This window comes from Bos indicus, chromosome 7, assembly GCF_029378745.1.
Source record: "Bos indicus isolate NIAB-ARS_2022 breed Sahiwal x Tharparkar chromosome 7, NIAB-ARS_B.indTharparkar_mat_pri_1.0, whole genome shotgun sequence".
NCBI lineage: Eukaryota > Metazoa > Chordata > Mammalia > Artiodactyla > Bovidae > Bos > Bos indicus.
In genome coordinates this window covers 18,670,547-18,695,276 of record NC_091766.1, presented here as the reverse complement: position 1 = coordinate 18,695,276, position 24,730 = coordinate 18,670,547, and the positions used below count along the sequence as shown (strand labels likewise).

Here is a 24,730-nt window from a genome sequence, read left to right as displayed (position 1 = left end):
GGAGTGCAGGGATCCTAAAAAAAAAAAAAAAAAGACCTGGGTGTGTTTTCAGGTATAGAATCCTTTGGGCCTCCACAGGACCGGGGGAACCAAAATGGGATTCCATAGCCAGCCCAGAATAGCACCAATCCCTAGGTCCACCCCGGCCAGACCCGGGGGAGGGGTGGGGGGAGAGGTAGGGTAGTTCCCCAGAGCAGGGAAGAGACAAAAATAAAGCAACACAGAAAGTCGGGGCCTGTCCGTGAGTCACTCCCACCACTCCTTAATTTTCGCCTTTGCAGAAGTGTAAGCCAATTGGTTTTTTCATGTTCCCCACGCACAACCCCCCACCCCAACACTTCTGAAATATCAGCCAGCAACAAGACAGAAATGGTACGGCGGGGTTCTTTGTTTTTTCTTCCTTTGTGTGTGTGTCTGCCTTTTCTTTCCTTAAAGAAAAAGGAGAGAAGGGAGTGGGGTGGGGGTGGGGGGTGGGGGGGTATCCAAATACTATACTCAAAACCCAAAACCCGTAAGCGTCTAGAAGCCCAGCTGCTAAGTCACTTCAGTCGTGTCCGACTCTGTGCGACCCCATAGACGGCAGCCCACCAGGCTCCCCCGTCCCTGGGATTCTCCAGGCAAGAACACTGGAGTGGGTTGCCATTTCCTTCTCCAATGCAGGAAAGTGAAAAGTGAAAGTGAAGTTGCTCAGTCGTGTCTGACTCTTAGCTACCCCATGGACTGCAGCCCACCAGGCTCCTCCATCCATGGGATTTTCCAGGCAAGAGCACTGGAGTGGGGGGCCATTGCCTTCTCTGAGAAGCCCAGAGGGGATGGCAAATTGGACCACAGGGTTCAAAGACCCACGTGTCATCATTTCCTGTACATCTCAAGCTATGATCTGCCTGGGTCCAGGCTATCTGTCCTTGTGATGGGGTGACACGCACTTAAAATCATGCCCTGCCCCAACCAGCACTCCATCTTCTCCAGCCACAAGCCAGGAGCTTTCTGGTTCCAGACAGAAGTCAGACCAAATTTTTAAAACCATCTGAAAAGCCCTTGTTCTCCCCAGCGCAGTGGTGTGGCTTTTCTTCTGTCCACAGCCCCACAGAGGGTTTTGTTGGCTTGGCACCTGGACCTTGTCACCTGTCCCCACTGTGAGCCCCCTGCCTGGTGGGCAGCTGGGGTCTCTCCACATCCCCCCCACCGCTGCCCGCAGGGTATCTTTTGCGGCGGGGAAGGACAGAGCAAGGGCAAGACAGGGGCACCTCCTCCTTGTAAATTCTGGGAAACGGGACGCCCGCCCACGGAGGGTGTGCCAGAAGGCTGTTCTGGGTGCAGAGGAAAGCGGGGTGGCGTCTCGGAGCCCCTGGCCAGGCCCCCTGCGTCTCTCCAGAAGCGCAAGCCCCCACCGCCCCCAGAGAGGACGCCACGGCCCACAAGGAGCCTGCCAGGCCGCTGCACTTCCCAAGAACCTTCCTCTGGCTCCGGATGCCTCTAACAAATGGAATCTAATGCAGTAAGGGTTGTAAAGGGGGGTGGGGGGTGGGAATTGCTTTCAGCTGAAAACGTTAAGCTTTGTCAATTATCCCCCAAACCCGCCAGGTTTATAAATATCCGTCTTTATTTTTAGGGTTTTCCTCTCCATCCTGAACTCTATCGGTGGTGCGCCCCCTGCCCGCCCCCTCCAAGCAGCGGCTGCACTGAAGTCACAGGAAGCAGGCGAAACTTGGGGCTGTGGGGGGCTGTGTCTCGGAGCCATATAGGCCCTACCCAATCCTTCCCTGCCCGGCCACCTCTCTGACCATCCTTCAGGCTGGAGTAATCAGCACAGCCACAGGTCTCCTGGCACCTGGCTCCTGGCTCCTGGGAGCGGCAGTTGGAGATGCATGGTGCTCCAACACCTGTGACGGGCTGTTCCTTGCCCACCCAGACGGTAGAAGGGGAAACTGAGTCATCCATGGAAAGCCGTCTGCTGAGGAGAGGTGGAGCTGTCCCCTAGACCGATCCCGATCTAGGGGAGGCCAGGCAGACCCCCACACTCTCAGTGGCCCAAAGAAAATGGACACACAGTCATGGTTCCAGAACTGTCCCCCGCAGATGCCACTGCTAAACTCCTGACATCCAGGAGCTTCTCCCCTTCCACCTGCTCTGACAACTCAGCCCAGAGCCACCGCTCCGGTGCTGGGACAAAAATGCCTCAGGTCTCTGAATGGGGCCTCCAGACAGGCAAAGATGCCCGGGATCCCCCAGGGAAACAGGGGAAAAAGAAAGGCGCTAGTAATGATCCAAGGAGCTAGAAACAGAGGCACCGTCAGTGGGTGACCATTCCTGTGCGGGCGGCAAGCGGGCACCTGGCTGGCAGTGCCCTCCCTCTGTGCCCACCTCAAGGCACGGGATCATGGGGGAAGAGGGTTCACCCCAAGGATGCTGGCCTGCACCCCAGCAGCACCCTCCAATGCCATACCCTGGCCACATCAGAATGACCCATGTCTCCGCCCCTCTCCCCACCTCTGCAGAGAATGGGGAGTGGGCCAGGCCTGGCCTCTCCTGGCAGGACGGGTACTGACATGACAGCACCAGCCCTCTTCACCCCCTGGGGGGCCGATGTCATCGACTGGGTGGCAGGAATAGAAAAGCGCATGAGCTCACCAGGCAGGCCGGGTCTCCCTCGACGTTTTGTTTGCCTGAGCCCAATTATACCAACTCTCAGGACAATCGCGGATGGCTGTCCCCAGGGGGCTGGGGGGGCCAGGGCCCCACGCAGAAGTGCACCGTCATGTTGAAGGTGTCACCCCGGGCCCAGGGAATGGGGCAAGAGGAAGCTTTCTGGAGCAGGAGGAAGAAGGGAGACAGGACAGCAGGCATCCGGCGATGTCCCCTCGGAGGGCATTGCAGGGGAGTGGGGATGGGGATCCAGCTGGAGACCCAGGCCCAAGTTGGTGGGCTCTGGGATTGACGGGGGGCGGAAAGCAGCCGCCCCCAGCCCCAGCTGCCTTCCTTCCGTAGCCAAAGTATCAGCTGGCAGAGGAAGAAGAGAGCTGAGGGACAGAAGGCAAGCGAGATTGGCAGGGGGAGGGGGGCACAAAGGAAGGGGACCCTGGGTGGGGGAGGGGCGTTATGCAAATGGCAGAATCGACCCAATCCCTCGGCCATTAATAAAAGCTCCAGCAGCAGCTGCTATCGGCAGGAGTAGAGTCGCAGGCTGGCTGGCTCTTCTCACCGGTGGAAGAGGGGGAAGCAGGGCGCCCCAAACAAAAGGGACCCTCGCCCCCCTGCACCCCGGAACAGCAACAGTGGGGAACACTGATGGAAGACCAGAACCCCAACCGCCAAAGTCCAGCGGGGGAAACCACCGGGGGCCCAGAGCGGGTGGGACCCCGACCTCAACACCCTCGAGGACCCTTCGGCTTTGTCCCTGTTTCTCAGAGTCCTCATGCCCAGCCTGGACGCCTCAGACACCTTCCTCCCCAATTCACAAGCTGTTGCCCAGGCTGGTTTTTCAGGGGTCTGGCGGGAGACAGAAGGGCCCCAGGCTCAGAATGAGGACTCCCGCAGATGGAGATGGGGGGAACAGGGGAATCCCAGCTGAGCCCGAGAAGGGGAAGGGAGGCACCACCCCCCAGATGGAAGCGCTGGGGTGGTTCGTACGTTTGGGGGATGAGGACCCAAGGGGGTGACTAAATTTAAGGAAGGACTGCAGAAGAAAGGACATTCCGAAAAGCTGTATATTCACGAAGCTACTAGAGGAAGGTCTGAAATCGGGGGAAGGATCACATAAGAGGAGATTCCAGACTCAGGGTCGGGGGGGGAGTGTGGCTGACAAAAAAAAAAAAAAAAAGATTCCACTTGGGGTTGGGGGGGATTCTCTGAGAATTTCAGAGAGAAAGCAGTTGAAGGGGGGGGGTTCTCTGATTTACGGGGAGTTTCGTGGGGTAAGTATCCAGGATTTGTGGACAGGTGGAATCCTAAATGTGGCAGTGTTTCCATAAGGAGCGGTGAACTTGGCCGTAACTCGGTCGAAACCCTCGCGCCCAGAGTACCGGCGCTCTAACTCGTGGGGGAGGGCTTCCCTCTGGGTAAGGGACCCCCCGCGCCCCCTTCAACCTGGTTCCGACGGCTCCGCCCCCAGGGATGACGTCACCGCCCCTCCTCCCAGCCCCCAAGGGGGCTCCCAGGGCGTGCAGAACCCGCGAGGCTGGCAACTGAAGGGGCGGCTTCCCCTCTCCCGGGATCCCCACGGGGCCCCCAGCTCCTAGGGGAGGTCGGGCGCCCGGCACGCGCGCCCGCCTGTCCGCCAGGGTCCCTGGGGCTGGGGGCTGAGTCTTGCCCCACTTGGGAGATCTGAGAGGGGGCGCTGGGTCCGCAAAAGGGTGGGGCAAGACAAGGTAGCGGAGGGCCACCCCCCACCAAAGGATAGATGAGACCGAGAGGGCGCTAGGGGGAGACAGCATTGAGTAGGGGGTCTCTAGGGGAGGGGGATCAAAGAGCGAAGGCGGCGGGCACAGCAGCCGCCCTGGGCGCACCGTCCAGTCGGTGCCCTCCTTGCTCTCACCTGGAGGCACCTGTCCCGGGCTTGTCTCCACTCCGGGGTGCCCGCGCGCCCCCCAGCCCCAGAACAGCGCCCCCTGCCTCCGGGACCCGCCCGGGGAGCCTGGCTGGGCGCCGCCGGGGCCAGCACCCCCTCCGCACACACGCGCGTCCTCCCTCCGCGCCTTTGCCCCGCCCGCAGCCCGGGGTGGTGCAGCCGGCGGCGCTGGGCAGCTTCCAACGCCGCGCTCCGGGCGAGTCCAGCCCAGCCCCCTCCCCGCCGCGAACCCCCCAGCCCCGCCCGCCGAGCCCCCTACCCCGCAGCCCCTTCCCACCCCGGCCTAGCCCCTCAGGGGCATTGTTCGGACGCAGGCTGCCCGGCGCAGCGGCTAGGCGTGCAGCCGGCTGCAGCGGAGCATCCTCCGAGCACAATGGCCGTACAGTCTTCCCCGGCACAAAGCCGGCGCGCTGCCCACTCTGCCGTCTCCAAGACCCCCACTGGAGCGCCTGCATTTCTTTGAATCGAATTCATGATTATTTTTCCCCCTTTACCTGGAGGCTGGCTGGGCTGGGCTCCCCCGGCTCTGCCCCGCTTCACATCCTGGCTGTTGCATGGGATTCGAGCGGAGCTCGAGCGCCAGCGGCTCGCGGCGTGCGCGCGCCGGCCGGGCTGCCGGGCGGGCGGCGCGAGGACACTCACTGCGGCTCGCGCTCCCCTCGCGCCGGCTCGCGCGCCCCCCCAGCCGGTGACGTCATCCCTTCCGCCACCGCCGCCGCCGGCCGGAGGCGGGGCCCGCTATGGCGCGTCACTGCGCAGCCGCGCAGCCGCCACGCCCCTCGGCCAATGAGGCGGCTTGGCGGGGGCACGTGGCCCGGGGCGTTTAAAGGGCTGCAGGAGCACGTGGGGGTGTGGGGCTTCGAGGGACACGTGGGTGGCGGCGTCAGCACCAGGGACCCCTCTGGCCGCTGGTCCCCTCGTTAGTCCCAGGGCACTTGGCACAGAGGTCACGGTGCTTGCCATCCCCTGCTCTAGACTCTGCCCTGGCTTCCCAGTGCCTTCTGTATAAATTCCAACCTCTTCTGTGAGACTCACTTCACCGCCCCGGCACCCACCATCTTATTCCAGGTGTACATGCTTAAGCCAAACCAGCATCTTACAGTTCTTCCAGTCTCCTCACTCCTGACAAGATCTTGCTCCTGCTGTTCCTTCACCTGGCACAGTCTTCCCGGCGGCACACCCCGCCCCAACGCCCCACCTCCGACCCCCGCCCGGGGATCTTTCTGGGGGTTCCAAGGTGGCGCTAGTGGTAAAAAAAAAAAAAAAAAAAAGCCGCCTGCCAATGCAGGAGATGTAAACGGATGAGGGTTAGATCCCTGGGTTGGGAAGATTCCCTGGAGGAGGACATGGCAACCCACTCCAGTATTCTTGCCTGGAGAATCCCTTGGATAAAGGAGTCTGGTGGGCTACACTGCATAAGGTGGCAAAGCATCGGACAGGACTGAAGCAACTTAGCACATCTTCCCCTTTCTTTATGCCATCATCCTGATTTTATTCTGATCATGCTAGGGTGTGCCTCCGTGGGGCCTGGAGATCCTAGCTTATTGATTGCATGAATGAGGGAACATTTCCTGCAGAGTAAGCACTTTCCAAACCTCTCACCTAATTACCATCACCTGCTGCCCTTGAGGCAGGGCAAACCACAATCGGAACCCCAGCTCAAACACTGGCTTGCTGTGTGGGACCCTATCTCAGCTTTTCCACCTGCAAAATGTGTTTGCCCCATCTCCCTGGGTCTCAGTTTCCCATCTATGAAATGGAGCAAGGTGGCCATTGCTCACAAGAGACTGTAAAGATGAAGTGTGATAGGGTGCCTACCTGGTCCACAGTTGAAACTTGAAAATGGGACAGTGAGGGGAAAAAGACAGAAAGAAAAAAGGGAAAGATTACCATGGAGGGCTGGAGGGCTCAAAGACGCCAAACAAGATTGCACATCAAATGACTGTGTTCTGAACCCGTTGGAAGCATTTTATTTCATCAAGGTATGTGTTTGAAGAGGGCCTCGTGCCCATAAAAGGACTCCAGTTTAGAATTTGGGTTTTTTTTCCTCCCAAATCATTGATTCATTCATTCCTGGCCAAAGATGCAGATATAAACAAAAGGCATTAACCCAGGGAACAAAACAAGAAGGCGGAAGTCATAAATAGGAGACAAGAGAGGAGAGGATGAATAATTAAACAAGGAACCTAAATTAAGCCTGGAGTTTCCCAGCGGCCAGTGCAGGTTTGCAGAACTTATTTGTCCTCCTTCCTGGCAGTGTGACCCTGACCTAGCCATTGACAATCTGACCTTGGTTTTCTCATCCAAGCAATGGAGACACAACTGCATCTTAAAGAATCAAATGGGATGGTCTGTGCACAAATGCTTAGCTGATCTGAAATACACAGTAGGTGCTCAAGCCCTGTATACTCGATGGAGGTAGACTTCTGGCTCTGGAGGGGCTGGACATGGCATGAGCCACACTTAGCCCTGCCACCTATTAGGTGAAGGACTGAAAATGCCCCTCTGAGCCTCACTGCTACCATCTTCGGAAAGGGTACAACCTCATCTACTTCTGGGAGTTCTTGTGAGCAGGCAAGGAAAACAGTTGCAAAATGTGGTACAGTGCATGTTCAGGACACCAAACCATTCAAGCCATCAATCTGTGTGCCACGCTGTTTCTTGGGCTGGGGCACAGAAAGAAACAAAATAGGCTAAAAAATTCCTGTCCTCTAGGAGTTGATTCCAGGGGAGGAAATAGACAATATCTCAGTTGGGGTAAAAACACAAGCCTTCCTTGCAGCCCACAAGGTATTCCACTGCCTACCCCCCATCACCTGCCTGCTCTCACCTCCTCCTCCATCTGCTCCCCCCACCCTTGCTCACTCCAGTCCACCCGTGCCAGCCGCCTCACTGTTCCTTGCAAACATCAGGCACAGTCCAGCCTCAGGGCCTTTGCACTGGCTGTTCCCTTTTCCTAGAATGCTGTTCCCAAGGCTGGCTCCTCATCCTTCAAAACTCTTGAGACACCCTCCCTGACCATCCTCCCAGAGTTTATCTTCATCTCGGTACCAGATTATTATGATTTGGAGTGATTACTATTTGGGGGCAGTTTGTTTTCTGTCTCCCCACTTTATCTGTGCCTCAGTTTGCCCATCTGCCAATGCAGGATAGTAAGAATCTCTTATCTCCTCGGGTTGTGGGAGGGTGAAATGAGTTACTTCATCTAGATTCTAGAAGGGATTGCTTGATAAATGTGACTACTGTAAATGGGAAAGCCAGGATGACTAGCCAGGTGATCATAAAAATCCATACAAGGGGAACAGAACATTCTAGTCTGATATTATTGCCAGCCCTGGAATATAGACAAGTGTCAGAGGGCATTAAAGATCCAGTAACCAAGACTTCCTGCAAGCCAAAGCTTGAAGAGAAAATAGGAGAGAATATTCTCCCTTGGGGCATAGCTTAAGCCTCAAAGCTCCACAAGGTGGAAAATACTAGAATTGGGAGGTAGGGCGTGGTAGGTTCTGAGTCTCTTGTGTCTGCCAACCACAGGGAATGGCAAGCTGTGGAGGTGACTCATGGTTTGTGGGGTGAATCGTTCAGTCATTGAGCATTGCCACCTTGTGCAGGGGAGTGGTGGGCTTCCTCCATTTTTCCCTCCTCCTCCCACTCTGCCAACACAGTCTCCAATCCAGCACCTCCCAGAACCTGATAATTAGCTTTGTTTTGTTTTTATTGAGACAACTCCAGAGGAACCATCAACTGCCCATCACAGCATGTATAGGACTCCTCCTGCCAAGTTCGCAGAATCCAGCCTTGAATTCTTGAAAGCCACTTCCAAAACATCTCCCCCACAACTCTGCCCTGTGCCAGAGTCCACTGTCTTTGTACATTCCTTCAAGTTAAACATTTCCCTCTCTGTCTCTACCCAAGTTCACTTCAAATGCCAAAGAGAAAAGGGGCAGATGGAAACACCTCATTGGCTGACAGCTTGCACTTTTCTGCATTCAATGTGGGGCTCCCTTGGGGGTCCCTCTGAGTTAGCTTATCAGGTAATCATTAGGAGTCTGGAGTCAGAGAGACATGGCTTCAAATCCTGGCTGCGACATTTAAAATTCAACATCCCTTCATGATAAAATACTCAGCAAACTAGGTGTAGAGGGTACTTCTTTGACCTGATAAAGGATGTCAACCGGCAATATCATACTTAATGATGAAAGACTGAATGATGTCTCTCTAATCCCTCTAAGATCAAGAACGAGATAGTGATGTCCCTGCTCACGAGTCCTATTCAACACTGTACCAGAGGTTATAGCCAGATAGTTAGGCAAGAGGACAGGCATCCAGATGGGAAATGAAGATTTAAAACAATCTCTATTTGCACATTATTTTGTAGATAGAAAATCCTAAGGAATCCACTTTAAAAAAAAAAACTATTAAAACTAGTAAACAAGTTCAGCAAGGCTGCCGTATACATGATCAATACACTAAATCCATTGTATTTCCTAAGCAGTGGCAATAAACAAGAAAAATGAAATCAAGAAACCAATTCCATTTGCAACATATCAAAAAGAATAAAATACTTGGAGATACATTGACTGAGAAATGCAAAACTTACACTATGAAAACAGCAAGGTGGTGCTGGAAGAAATTAAAGACGACCCAAACAAATGAAAAGACATCCCATGTTCATGGATTGGAAGACTTGATACTGCTAAGATGGCAATATTCCCCAAATTGTCCTATAGGTTCAACCCAATCCTTATCAAAATCCCATTTGACTTCTTTGCAGAAATTGACAAGCAGATTCTAAAATTCTTATGGGAGTTAGAGGGACCCAGGATAGCCAAAACAATCCTGAAAAAGAACAAAGTTGAGGGGCTTACACTTCCCAGTTTCAAAACTTATTGCCAAGTTATAGGCATCAAGACAGTGTGGTCTTGGGGTTAAGACTCTGCACTTCCAATGCAGGGGGCATGCGTTTGATCCCGGATCTGGGAACTAGATCCCACATGCCACAGCTAAGAGTTCACATGGTGCAAGTAAAGGTCCCATGTACCATAGCCGAAGAGCCCACGTGCTACAACAAAGACTGAAGATCCCATGTGCCACAATCAAGACTCACCATAGATGGAATAAATGACAATTTAAAAATATTAAAAAATAAAAATAATAAAACATTAGGGACTTCCCTGGTGGTCCAGTGGTTAAGACTCTGCAGTTCAACTTCAGGGGACGTAGGCTTGATTCCAGGTCGGGGAACTAAGATCCCACATGCCACAGGGCACAACCAAAATAAATAATTAATTAAAATAAAATTTAAAAGACATTAAACAAACTCTTGGCTATGCTACCCCTGCCTTACACGACTCTAAGCAAACCATGGGTCTCTTTGTTATTCTCAGTTTCTTTGCTCTGAAATCAGGTATAATTAGACCAACCCCTCTCAGGCTTTCTGTGAGGGTCAAATAAGCCATGTCACAGGTAATTATTTTGGGAAGTATAAAGAAATGAATCCAAGTATCCAAGAGAAGGGAACAAGCATGAACTAACCAGGTGCGACCCAACTGGGAGTAGTATACAGCAATGAAAAAGGATAGGTAGCATGGACCCATGAGGGAGGCTCTATAGGATAATTTGTTCTTGATAAACGCCTGTGGAGAGCTTTGATTATCATGTTCCACCTTCTATGTTTTCAGCTTATAAGGAAATAAACTGAAATGAGCTCATTTAAAACGAGCAAATGCATATATTTGCACATCTATAAACCCAGGTCACCACCACCATCCAAAAGAAACAAGCGGTGGGATGTATGGGCTATTCAGATAATTCTCTTAAAATGGCATTTTTCTCTTTGTGGTGACAAGTTCTGAATATTGATGGTGGTTGTGGTTATACAAAACTGAACGTGTGATAAAATGGTAAAGACTATGCACACACCACATACACACACACACATATAAACCTGAAAAGTATGGAAGAGATCAGTGGATTGTAGAATTTCCGTTTCCTGATTCTGAAAACATTCTATAATTATGGAAGATGTGATCACTTAGGGAAGCTGGGGAAAGGGTACATGGACCTATTTGTACTCTTTGCAACTCCCTGGGAATATATAACCATTTCAAAATAAAATTCTTTTCAAGGAGCATGTTGGGAGGCTGAGGTGTGGTATGTCTGTCCTGTCTGTTCCCCCTGGCTGGATGTGGACGTTGCTTTTTATTTTGGGTGCCCACAGACAATGCTATGCTAGAGTTTGACTGTCATCTATCCACACAAGCTGCTTTCCCTAACTCTGCAAACCCAGCCATTCTCTATTTAAGCTCTTATAGATGGGCTTCTCAGGTGGCTTGATGGTAAAGAAGCTGCCTGCCAAGCAGGAGACTCGGGTTTGGTCCCTGGGTCAGGAAGATCCCCTGGAGGAGGGCATGGCAACCCACTCCAGTATTCTTTCCTGGAAAACGCCATGGACAGAGGAGTCTGGTAGGGCTACACTCAGCACACACGCATGCACACACCTGGGGACTCAATGACCGTCTGCAAATCTGGCATCTGTTACCTCCTACCTGATACAGATGGGGCCTCTTGACTTACTGATTTTAAGGGACAGAGGATGTTCCACCAGATGGGGGCTCTGCTGAGTCAGGGACCTTGGGACACACATAGATTCGCCATCCAGACCCCCTGCCTCAGCTCCCCAAGCCAGGGGCTTCCTACCACCATCACCATGGGTCCCCAGGTGTGGCATCCAGACGTCTGGGAGGCCCCAGGGGGATTTTAAGTTCTACACTCACAGCATGAAACACCACGGAATCCGGCCGGTCAAAGCTGTTCACATCTCGGTTTTCTTTTCCAGGAGAAAGTCTTGGGTGGTGCTAGTTGAGTCATAAACGCCTGCCTGCTCACATCCTCTCAACACTTTTTCCAAAAAGGAAAGAGTTGGCCCAACTGGGGGTCTGAGAATGGTGGTCACAGTTCAGATCGGATCATTGCTCTGGATTTTGTTAATTTCATGGCTGGGTCTTCATCTTTTTTCTTTGTGTATTCTGGCCTTACTTATTCACTGGACTTATTACTTTGATTTGCCTTTGTGTATACATTTCACTTGCATCCAGGTCTAATGTTTGAGAGGTGTGGTCTAATGTTTCTTTTTTAAAAAGAAATTTGGTTTTGTTGTTTTAGTTGCTAAGTCGTACTCAACTCTTTGAGACACCATGGACTGTAGCCCGCCAGCCTCCTCAGTCCATGGATTTCCCAGGCAAGAATACTGGAGTGGGTTGCCATTTCCTTCTCCACGGGATCTTCCTGACCCAGGGATTGAATGCACGTCTCCGGCTTGGCAGGTGGGTTCTTTACCACTGAGCCACCAGGGAAGGCCTAAAGTTTGGTTACCTAGAAGCAAACAAGTGGCCGTAAAGAATCTTCACTGCATGGTTTTGGTCCCCAGTCAGGGAACTAAGATCCCACATGCCACAGGGCAAAACAAAAGAAAGGAAGGAAGGAAGAAAGAAAACATGAAGTAATCAAAGGTCAAGCACTACTCACTAGCGATGTTTGAAGAGGATTGAAGTCCAGGGCTTCCCAAGTGGCTCAGTGGTAAAGAACCTACCTGTCAATGCAGGAGATGCAGGTTTGATCCCTGGGTTGGGAAGATCCCCTAGAGAAGGAAATGGCAACCTGCTCCAGTATTCTTGCCTGGAAAATCCCATGGACAGAGGAGCCTGGCAAGCAACAGTCCACGGGGTTGCAAAAGAGACAGACACGACTTAGTAACTAAAACAAACAACAGTAAAGTCCAGTGCAGATTGGATTATCTCCATGAAACTCAGTGATGCCCAAGCAGCATGTGCCTCCCTGACACCTATTTTACAAATGAGGAAACTGAGGCTCCAGGAGGTGATATCACCAGCTTAGGGGCAAGTATGGAACCAAGATCAGCCTGACTGCAAAGGCTATGTTCTTTCCTTTTCCCAATGATCCTCCCTCCGGATGTTTCCCAGGCTGATCCCACCTCCTGGCGTGCCTTCCTGGCACCCCGCAGTTTTGCCAACTTCTGCCCTCCACCTGCAGGAGGCCCTCCTGATTCTTACAGCCCCAAATCACTCTGAAAGCTGAGTGCTCATTAAGCCATGTCATGATGCCACATACACTCTGGGGCTTGCTGAATACCTGTGGACTGTGTGGGACCATCCCTGTGTGTGAAAAGGGTTAACTTACTTCATTTGCATACCATGCCCAGATGCATTTCGGGAACAGACTACAGCCTTGCTGCCTGGGCTTGATGGGGGGAGGGTGGGGAGGGGGTGAGGTGAATGAAAGGCTTCTTCTGGGCAGAGCTAGCAGGGTCTGAGCAGGGGAGGGGGCGGGGAGGGGGTGTATGGGCGGGAGTGAGGCACAGATCACCCTAACTGCTGGGGACAGGCAGTCAGGGGGACATTCCTTCTTCCCATAATGAACTAACCAGAGAGGTGCAGGCAACCGGAAATGGGATTCCGCTCCCCCACCCACCCCTGCAACCACAGGAGCTGTCCTCAGTTTACCGAACTGCAGGTTGGGCATATGGTACCGTCTTCCAAAAATTGAAGTGGTGCAGAAATTCAACCCAGCCTGGGTTAACCACCGTGTAACTTTAATCCTGTGCATAGTAGGCACTTAACAGATGTCATAGTGTTGGCTGTTCACACCTCTCAAGGAAACCAGGCCTTGGAGAGGGTACGTGGCTTAGCCAGGACACACAGCGGGGAGGACACACAGGGGACATAGATGTCCCGGCAGGGCTGGAGCCTAGCCCTCTCACCCCACCCTCGCTGGCTCCCACCCGACCACGAGTGGGATCGTCCTGGCAGCAGAGATGTGGCGCAGGATAAAATGGGAAGTGCTAAATAAATCCTCTTGCCTGGCGTCCCACTTACCCGTGGAGCGCCTGTCCTGGTGCCTGGCACTCTGGGACTCTGGAGGGGAGGGGCGCTTTTCCTGTGCTCATGAAACTCAGGGGGGCTATAGCATTTCAGACACTGCTCACAGGTCCCCAGGATATGGTCACCGCCCTTGCCCTCCAATACTGTTGTGACTTTGCTGAACTGAAAGAAACTGAAAGACGGGGGCATTTCTGAGCTGGAAGCAGGCTGCCTGCTGAGGGATAGGGGAGAGTCGCTGACACAGGATGACAGAGTCCATCTGATGAGCACCTACTATGTGCTAGGCTGTTGCTGAGAGCTTCCTGTGTCACCAAGTACCAAGAATCATTATCATCCTGGAGTAAGATGACTGACTTCTGCCCATTTCACAGGGGAGCATATTGAGGCTCAGAGAGGGAAGGGATGTCCTAGCATTCACATAACTTGAGACAGGAAGGGCTGGGTTAAGGGTCCCAAGTGTATGATTAAATTTTGGGCTACACTGGATGGCATGAAGGATCTTAGTTCCCTGACCAGGGATGGAACCCTCACCCCCTGCAGTGGAAACATGGAATCTTAACCACTGGACAACCAGGGAAGTCCCAAGGCCCCAGATTTGACTCAGGTCATAGTTTATTCATGCATCTGAAACGTACGTATTGGGCACCTACTGTGCCAGAGAGGGAACAAAATAAGTGACAATCTTGGGCTGACTTTTTAACAGGAGATGAACGTAAAACCAGATAAATAAATGCATGGTGGGAAGCAGTAAGGATGGAAAAGTAAGCAGGAGAAGGGAAGGGCTGGGGTGCAATTTTAAATCAGGTGCTGAAGGAAGGCCATGCTGTGATGAACAAAGGTCTGAAGGCCTCGGATGAAGAACATCCTGAGCAAAGGGAACAGTCAGTGCAAAGGCCCTGGGGCAGGACTGGGCCTGGAGTGAGGGGGAGAGAAGGAGGAGGAGGGCAGGGAGGGGAAGGGGCAGGTCCAGGGAAGGGGTCGTGGAGGACTCAGGCTTTACCTGGAGCGAGGAGGGGGCCAGGAGGGCTGTTAGCAGAGAAAGGGGCGGAGCCTGACTCATGTGCTCACGGGCTCCCTCTGGCTGTTGTAGGGAGAAAAGACTGTGAAGGGTGAGGGTGGGAGGGAGCTGGGGGACCAAGGGAAGAGAAGGTGATTGTGCCAGTCCAGGTGAGTGATGATGCTGGGGGTCGGGGTGGGGGGCGGAAGTGGGGGCAGGTCAGGGTGCAGGCAGCTTAGGAGGAGAAATAACCAGATAGAGGACAGACTTAGGAAACAGAGTGACCCTTGGCCATGTTTCCCTTGCAGTCTTTCTGGGGCCTAGGGAACCTGCAGGGACTGGATGGGGACACATTTGTATTATCAACCCAGATAATAGAGGACTAGGGTTAGGGTAAGGCTCCTGTGGCTGCTGCCCCAGGTGCTGTGGAGGTGTGCCCGGCCCCAGGCAGGGCAGCCTCAGTAACCAAGCACCTGCTCCACCATGAGCTCTCGAACAAGAATCCCCAGAGGGCTGAACCAGAGACATCAACGACATCACTCCTAGAGGCCCACCGCCTGCTCCCAGCCACTCTCCGTGCATGCGGAGCGCCCGGTGATAACACAGTGCCCCCAGTGACCGGGGCTGGAGATCTCACCAGAAATGGCATTTCCTGCGTACATTCTGTTCCAGACTCCATTCCCTACCCTTTCTGGTGATCCTTTGAAGCCCTGGAAGGAGTGTGCTGATACTGCTCCCAGTTTATGGCTGAAGCATAGAGAGGCTGAACACAGCCAGGCTTCACTGAGTCAAGTTGAACCAAGGCTGCCCTGATGTCTTGGGTTAAGGGTCCCCTCTGCCCTTGCATTCAGCCTCTTGAGTAGCCTGGAAGGTCAGTAGATTTCCCAGAGCAGAAACTCCCCCTGACACAGGCTAGCCTTGCATGCTCTCAGCGATGGGACCCTCACTTCCTGTATGAGAGAGCTGCCTTGCTTTGGGGTGACGCCAAGCACTCTTGGGGTGGCCAAGAGTGAGTTTTTCCCTTTAATCCATCTGGTCTCCGTCCTCTGCCTTTAACCTCCCTCCTTTGGCCCTGATCCTGCTCTCTGGGGACTGCTCAGAATATGTGTCCCTCTTCCCCCTCCTTCTCCTCCGTCCTCCCACCTTCCCCACTTCCTCTCCTCCACCTCCAGGTAGCCTTTCAACTTTCACTCTAAGGAGCAGAATTGGAGAATAGGTGGGTCCCAGGGTTTGGAGTCAGACACACCTGCCTCTTGGCAGTTCTGTGGCCCTGGGCAAGTCATGATATACCTTGGAGCCTCTGTTTCCTCATATGTAAAAAAAAAAAGAAGGCAACATACCCTATCCTGGTTAACCCTATGGTCCCCATGCCCAGCTCAGAGTGTGGCAAAGAGCGTATGTTCAATAAACATTTGTCAAATAAATGCTGTTCTTTTCAACTGTTGGTCCACTACTTACTACTTGCATGCTCCAAATCTGACCCTCCTTAAGAACATCCCTGGACTCCCCAGAGTAAGCCCCTCCCCAGGACCCAGCCAACCTCTGTCTGCTCTGTCCACTCCCTCTCCACCACAAGGAGATCCTTCCTGACTCATGGCCTTTGCATATGTTGTTCCCTCTGTCAAGCATGCCCTTCCCTGTGCTTGGTTTATCATCGTCTCTATGGCAGCTGAGAAGTCCTCCGCTCAACTCCCTCCCTTCTCAGTTTGCATTTAAATCATTAACTGTGATGGTTAATTATGTAATTAACTGCTTAACATCTGTCTTCCCACACATCCTGCCACGACAGCAGGACTTTTCAACTGCTTTTTCATACTTGTAGCCACAGCACCTTGGACAGCACCTGACACATACTAAGTGCTTGATAAATGCTTGTGAATGAAAACAATGAAGGACTTGTGTTATACACCATTTCGCCTGTTTCTTCCCTATGTTCCAGTTTACCAGAGGGTTGGGTTTTTTTTAATTGAATACATTCCTGTTAGTGAGGCTGCAAACAGATAAACAGCACCATCACCTCCCTGCTTTTACACTTCGTACTCCTCTTAATACAATAAAAAATGTTTTCACCCTTTTTTTTTCCCTTCCTTTTTCAGCTTTTCTCATTCAGGAGTGGAAAATGTTAAAATGTGTTGATGCAGTCAGAAGTGTTTTAAGCCTTCAGACAATTCAGACTTGAGAATCAAGTGATGGCGGAAGAGCTAAAAAAAATACATTCTTGCGTATTAGGAGGAGAAAGAAAATGCCATTTCAATAAGATCAAGGCTTGTTAATGCTGGAATGTAAAGATAGACACTTCCTGTCCTCAACACACAAACTTTACCCACAGCTGTGGGTGCCGGGCCCTCCAGAACTGCTGGGGCAGGGCGGCCACAAAGAGACTGTAATTGCTCCGGAGTTGAAGCCCTACGTGTTCCCGGAGCCATGCCAAGATTGAGTGAAGGTCACAGAGGATGTGAGATGCTGTGGGGAAGGAACTGTCCTTGGAACCCTCCCAGGACATAAGAAGGGGAGGGGCTCAGCCCTCAGGAGAAGGGATTCTCACGCCCTGTTGCCTGTTACATGTGGGGTCTTGCACAGATGTTAACCCTCCTGGGGAGGGAGGTTTGTAGTGCACACCCAAGTGCCCACTATGTGACCTTGGGTACATTGCTCACCCTCTTTGTGCCTCAGTTACCCTCTCTGCCAAGTACAGGTCATATTTTACTGTTAAACATTTAATATTGGCTGTGATTATTTGCTGCTATCAGTAGCTCTTCTTACTGTTTTTGTTGTTGTTTTGTAATACCTATCTGAGGAATCTGCCCAGCCCACGGGCTTTTCCTGAGAATTGCTCCTACCCATTCTTACCACTTGAGGCTTCCCTGGTAGCTCAGCAGTAAAAAATCTGCCTGTCAATGCAAGAGACCCAGGTTCATTCCCTGGGTCAGGAAGATGCCCTGGAGGAGGAAATGGCAACCCAGTATTCTTGCCTGGGGAAATCCCCTGGACAGAGGAGCCTGGTGGGCTACAATCCATAGCGTTGCACGTAGGCAAGCTCATCCCACTCACACATTCTGCCTCATTCACAGTGTTACCCCACCCTCCTGTTTTAAGAGATTGGACCATGGAGGTAGGCTGAACCTATCAGATTCTTTCCTCTGGGAGTTTGGAGTGAGAGTCCCAAAGCACATAGAACATACCTCTGCCTTAGGGGAGGGACAAGCAAACTGCGGAATAAAGATGATCATTGCAGATCTGACAGTTGCTACAAAGACATAAAAGCAGGAATAGCAAGGGGAAAGGCAGGGCAAGGAGTTTGGATTTCATCCTTGGGGCACTGAGAAGAAACTGAAGGGATTTTTAGCTGGAAAGGGATTCCACTTGTGGTTTAAGAATGTCAATCTGGCAGATGAAGAAGCAACATTTCCTGAAAAAAGCCAACCTGTGTTTATCCCACAACCCCGACTGCATATCTGCTCATGGGTGGGGGGTTTCTGCCTGGGGTCTGTGTTAAGAAGGCTTCTGAGCCCGAGTCCCAGTTCTGCAGGGAAAGGAGTACTGCAATCTGTTGGTGATGCCTGGGTCTTGCCTCCCCTTGTGATAGAGTTCTGTTATTGGTTAGGGATGTCTGTCATAGGCAACTGAATAGGCCATGGTGGTTTGTATGTTACATATTTGCTGTCCAGGGTTAAGAGGCTGTTTCTGCTCAAAGAAAATTCTCCATACTCTCCTGGAAAGGACAGTAGGGAAGATCCTGAACCAAGACAGACAGGATTCAAATTTTGGCCAGACTACTTCCTCCCAGTGTGACTTTGGGCAAGTTTCTTTCTGACCGAGCTTCATTGATCCTCTGCAAAGAAGGAACAGAAGTCTTGCCCTATGGATTTATTCTGTGGATTGTATGAGGGGCCACGTGTGACATGCCTGCTGTGCAGTAGGACTTGGCCGTGGTGGACGTCGGCCTCTCCAGGACCCCCTTGCTGTTGCTCAGGTTCTGAAGCCAAATCCGTTTTATTTCCAGTCTCGGCCCCAGGGTGGGTTCCAACTCTGTCCTCCAGACCTTGGCGGATACCCTCAGCTGTGTCTTGCACCTGGGCTCTGTCCCCAGAACTACCAAAGCCTTGGCATCCACCACCCACAGACATGCCCCCACCTGGTGATGGCGCGCGTGAGACAAAGTGGGCACAAGGACAGATGGCCTGGGACTCTCATGGAGGCAGGGCTGGGGGAGTGGGGAGAGAGGTTCCCACACCTGGTCTTCACTGGCTTCCCCCCAACCTGGGCCCACCAGGGAGGGTGCTTCTTGCCAACTGGAGGGGGGTCCTTCCCTATGTCTGGCTGCCTCCCAGCTCTTGGCCTGGTGTCCTGCCATCAGCATTTATGTCTGCAGGTGGCTGGGACTGCCTGCTCTGTTACTTGGCACAGACTGGAGGGATCTTGGGATACTGTGATGCGGTGTGGGGGAGGGGCATCACAAATGCATATGCTGGGGCCTGGCCCAGGGGTGGCTGTGGAAGGTGGTAACTGTGAGGGAGACGGTTCCACCAACCTAGCGACCAGGACGCAGCCCCTCCTGGCTCCCTCCCTACTCCCATCCTGGCCCCTTGACTCCCACCCCAGCACTCCGTCCCCCACTCAGCAGGCAGAGGGACATTTAAAAACACAAACCCTCACGCTTCCTTGGTGGTCAGTGGTTGAGAATCCTCCTGTCAATGTAGGGGACACAGGTTCAATCCCTGGTCCAGGAAGATCCCACATGCCTTGAGGCAACTAAGCCCGTGAGCCACAACCACTGAAGCCCACGTGCCTTAGGGCCCGTGCTCCACAACAAGAGAAGTCACTGCAAGGAGAAGCCCAAGCACTGCAGCTAGAGAAAGTGCAGCAACAAAGACCCAGCACCGCCCCAGATAGATTAGCTAATTAATTATAAAGACACACACACACACACAAAACACACCCGCTCCTCTCCCTCCTCTGCTTATATCCTTCTGTGGCTGCTTTTGCCCTCAGATTAAATCCAACTGCACCACCCAGGAGTGCCTGAGCTATTCTCTTCCTCTTCATTCCCCTCCCCATCTGACCCGCTGTCTAGGCTAAACTCAGAGCCCCTGGACCTGCTTCATGTCTCAACACAGACCATCCTTGGTCTCACCTCCAGGTCTTTGCACATGCTGTTTCTTTTGCCCCAGATGCTTTTCCCCTCCCTTCACCTGGTGGACTCGTTCACCTTCAAGTCTCAGCTTCAAAGTCATCCCTTCAAGGAAGCCCCCTTTGATGACATCCCCTCACCTAGGCTGACTTAGACGCCCCTCCCTGTGCATCTACCATCAAAGCTCCAGTCACCTGTTGGAGCCACCTGTGGCTCCTTCCATGCATCATAATGAAATTCCCACCTGTCCAGGGAGTGACCTCCATGAGCATTCCAGTCACTCAGGTACCAGAACACCGGCCTGCCCGCCTAGCTTAGGCTCAAAACACATCTGCGCCACCCATGTACGGTGTGACTTTGGATCAGTGACCCCACTTGTCTTGGATCCTGCTCACTCGTCTGCAGATCGTGGCTGCAGATGGTGCTTGTTCAGTGAGAGACTCAAGAATGAATGAATGAGTGAATTGCACCTGTCAGCCTATTTCACACACACAGCAGTCAAAGGAGTCCCTTTAAAATCTGAATCAGGAACTTCTCTGGTGGTCCAGTGGTTAAGAATCCCACTTGCCAGGGCACATGGGTGTGGAGCCCTGTAGCAAGGTCACAGGGCAAAGATCTCTGGAACTGACCAAGCCCCATCGCAACTGTTGCCATGAGCTTCCAGATCCAAACTGGCCAGTCCTCTGACCCCATATTAGGTAAAATACTCACCCACCCTATGCATCCTAAATGATCACCATTCCAGTAGGAATATTCTCTGTCTTGAGGCTATAAAAATTGGCTACTAGCCTGCAAAAGGGTTCAGCTCTCCCTTGAGCCAGCCCATGGTTCTAGCAGCATCTCCCACTTTAGTAAATTTTACTCTCTTCTCATTCTGCCTCACATCTGGAAATTCTTTTGCAACCCATGGACAGACCATGACAACAGGTCTTTTGCAACCCATGGACAGACCATGACAACAGGTTTGATCCCTGCTCGGGGAACTAAGATCCCACATGCATGCACCACAACTACTGAGCTGTGCTCCACAGTGAAAGAAGCCACTGCAACAAGAAGCCCGTGCATCACAGCGAAGACCCAGTGCAGCCCAAAGCAAAGAAACAAACAAACTTAAATCAGCAGATTTGATCACCCCTGTACCAAACCCTTCGGCAGGTCCAGTGCCTTCTCAATAAAGTCCACATTCCTCCCCTGCCTCCTGCCTCTCTCCCTCTCCCTCAATCTGATCCAGGCACTCAGGCCTCCTCACTGGTCCTCCAACACACCAGGTGCAGTCCTGCCCCAGGGCCTTTGCACATGCTGCGCGTATTGCCTGACACACTATTCCCCAAACTCTTGTCATTACTGAGCCCTCAACCTAAGTGTCACCTCCCCACTAGAAGCCTTCCCTGATCACCCTTTTTGAGCACATTCTTCACCTCTATTCATTCTCTTCCTGGCTCCAATCCTCATATGGAAAAATTCCTGCACTTGTCAGGGATGACTTACCTGTTCAACGTCCACCTCTCCTGCTACAGCCGTGTCACCCTGGGCAAGTCCCTGTTTTCCTCTGAGCCTCAGTTTGTTCATCTGTCAAACCGGTGTATGAGCCACCCAGGTGGTAAGCCCAGAGTTGGTGATCTTGTTCCCTGATGTGTGCCAGCACCTAGAACAGTGCCAAAAAAATGAATGGATGGATGAACAAACAATGCACACATTCATTCACTCTCTCAGGGCCCAGTTTCATCCTGCTCGGTCCCTCTCTGGCTGCCTCTGTGAGGCCAACGAACTGGGTTTAAGTGAAAGGGTGCAGGGTACAGATATTACGGGGGCCTTCGTGTCCCCTATGTGTGTCCCTGCTCCTGCCTGTAAAGGCAGGCAGATGGGCTCATAACGTCTACTGATTCTCAGCCGTGACATCTCCATCTGGACGCGTGCCCTGCCCACTCATCAGAGGACCTGCGTGGGAGTGTGTGCACAGCTCCCTTGTGTGTGGCCAGGACCGCGTGGCCACCTGGCCTGGCGTCACCCCTGCAAAATACCAACCCTCACCCGCCTTGCCACATTTCTCCTCCTGCCACTCTACATCCAATCAGCCAGCCACCGCTTTACTGTGAGTTTCAAAAGCTGACACATTGGAGGTAGGGAGGAAGGAGAGTGAGGTGCCTCGGAACATCCCAGGAGGAGTCATGTTAATTGAGCAGTTACTATGTCCTTGGCCCTGTTCCAAGGTCTTTGTTGAAGTTTGCACATCTAATTTGTTCACAATCCTATGAAGTAGAAAGTCTGTATTATTAGCCCCAAATTATAGGTGGGAAAACCGATACACCAAGAGACAATGTGACTGGCCAAAGGCACAGAGCTGGGAAGCATGTTTGATCGCATCAGTGTCTCCAGGAGCAGAAAGAACATGGAAAGCATCCTATGTGTCTCTCCACAGGGACCAGTTACAACAGTCTGTTTCATATTCCAAAGAATTGCAAACAGGCGTTCCAACAAAAACTTGTACACGTGTATTCATAGCAGTATGATTCATGGTAAGCCAAAAGGTAGAAACAACCCAATTGTCCGTCGACAGGTGAAGGATAAACAAAATGTGGTCCATCCATACAGTGGAATATTATTCATCTTTAAAAAAAAAAAAAAGGAGATTCTGACAAATGCTACGATACGGATGAACCACGAAAATACTATAAATAAAATAAGCCAGACGCAAAAAGATAAATACTGTCTGTTTCCACTTGCAGGAGGTCCCTAAAAGAGTTTCTGATCCATAGAGACGGGAAGTAGATGGTGCAGGCCAAGGGCTGGGGGAAGGGATGGTGAGTCAGTGCTTAATGGGGACAGTTTCAGTTTGGGAAAGATGAGAAGGTTCTGGAGATGGATGGTGGGCATGGTTGCATGGCAGTGTGAATGTACTTAATGCCACTGAATTACACACTTAAAAATGGTTAAAACTATAAATTTTGTTATACATATTTTGTAATATATATTTTTTAATTTCAGAAGAAATGAAGCACGGATACATTGTACAATGTGGATAAACCTTGAAAACCTTATGTTCATTGAAAGAAGCCAGACATAAAAGACCACATGTTGTAGGATTCCATTTATATGAATCCAGGCAAATCCAGAGAGTCAGAGAATGGATTTGTGGTTGCCAGGGGCTGGGGGAGGGGAAGCGAGAGTGATCACTAATGGGGATGGGGTTGCTTTTTGGGGTGATAGGAAGGTTCTGGAAGTAAGCATGGGAGATGGTTGTACAACCTTATGAATATACTCACTATCACTGAACTGTGCATTTTAAAATGCACACTTAAGTGTTTAAAATGGTAAATTTTATACTACGTCTATTTTACCCCAATAAAAGAAAGAAAAAAAAAACAAACCCAGCCTGGTTTATTCTCTCAGTGGAGTGGTCGGCAGGTGTATAAATAGTGAGAATCCATGTGCCCATAAGAAATGATCTCAAAGGTATATGGCTAAGCGTTAGCAAAGAAAGTGCAGGATATCGTTTGAGTACATACACTTGTGTGTGAAAAAAAAATCGAGAAGGGAAGAAAAATATACCCACAGGTGCTTTTGTGTACACATAACATCCCTGGAAGGAATACAGGGACAAAGCTGGCTGCCTCAGGACGGACCCTGGATAACCTACCCTAGAGGGAGATTTTTCCCTCTGTGAACTCTTTTGTACTTCGAAAGGCAGAAAAGCATGATGGCTAAAAACCCAGCTCTATCTCAGTCCAGCTGTGTGACCTTGGGCAAATCACTTAAACTCTCTGTGCCTCAGTGGCCTTATCTACAAAACAGGAAAGATGACATCAACCTTAGAGGGCTGTTTGGGCAAAGACGTGTTTCCGTGGTGGCTCAAATGGTAAAGGATCTGCCTGCAATGTGGGAGACCTGGGTTCGATCCCTGGGTCGGGAAGATCCCCTGTAGAAGGGAATGGCAACCCACTTCAGTATTTGTGCCAGGAAAATCCCACAGACAGAGAAGCCTGGCGGGCTACAGTCCGTAGAGTCACAGAGTCGGACACGACTGAGCAACTAACACTTTCTCTTTTTCATGACAAATTAAAACCCATCAGGTGCTGAAAATAGGCCTTTGCATGAGGCAGGTGCCATTTAAGCAATGCTCTCGACTTCTTGAGGGCTTCCTAGGTGGCACTAATGGTAAAGAATCTGCCTGCCAATACAGGAGACTTTAAAAACCACGGGTTCAATCCATGGATTGGGAAGATCCCGTGGAGGAAGAAATGGCAACCTGCTCCAGTATTCTTGCCTGGAGAATCCCATGGACAGAGGAGCATGGCAGGCTACAGTCCATGGGGTGGCAAAGAGTCAGACATGACTGAAGCAACTTAGCAGCACATCTTGACTTCTATACCCTATTTCATCTTTATCTAAACAAACAAATATCTAAGACTAAATTTTTAAAACATTGAATGGATGGTGCGTGGAGAGTGCTGAGCACCTGGCACCCAGCCCGTGCTTGGCATCTGCAATCCATGAGCTGGTGAGCTCACCCTTTCCTTCTCCTCCGCTCCCCCATCCACATCCCCCATGGACTCAGCCTCATAGCAAGTGACGCAACCTGGGGAAACTGAGTCCCTTGGGCCACAGGTATTCCCACAACACCTTGCTTGCATGAAGGCAGGGGGTGGGGGGTGTGGGGAGGGAGGACCCTCCTGGCATTTAGTTCTCAGGGGAGGGTGGAGGGTGAGAACGGGCTCCTATTTGACTTAAATAGCATCTCGAAGGAGCCAGTTGCCATGACTTCGGGAGGAAGTCTCTGGCTGGGGTGGAGCCTGGCCGGGTGCCCCAGGAGGGACCTCATTCCTTCCCCAGGGGCTGACCTGGCTCACCCTCAGGCTCTGGACTCAGGCCGGTGTGGATCTGCATCCAGCCTTTCTTCACACCCTGTGACCTGTTCCTCTTCTGTGAATTAAGACTACTAAAAAAACAAAACTCCAGTCTTGGGCTGTTGGGGGAATTTAACAGGATGCAAAATGCCCAGCTCTGGGTTAGGAGATCTCACGATTATTCTTATATCCTTGGGAGAAAATGATTTTCAATATGATCCCACTTAGGATCCCCAGACCGTTTCTATGCATAGAAAAATGTCAGCAGTGGTTATGTGTGGGGACTGTAAT

General features: G+C 51.7%; 1 protein-coding gene across 1 annotated transcript in view; it reads right to left on the bottom strand.

Moving 5' to 3' along the window:
* PTPRS (protein tyrosine phosphatase receptor type S) overlaps positions 1–5,218 on the bottom strand; it is a 110,933-nt gene extending 105,715 nt beyond the window's left edge. Inside the window, exon 1 of the mRNA XM_070793048.1 lies at positions 5,062–5,218. The gene's annotated coding sequence lies outside the window, so the exon portion shown is untranslated. The remainder of the gene's footprint in view (positions 1–5,061) is intronic.
* Between the last annotated feature and the right edge of the window lie 19,512 nt (positions 5,219–24,730).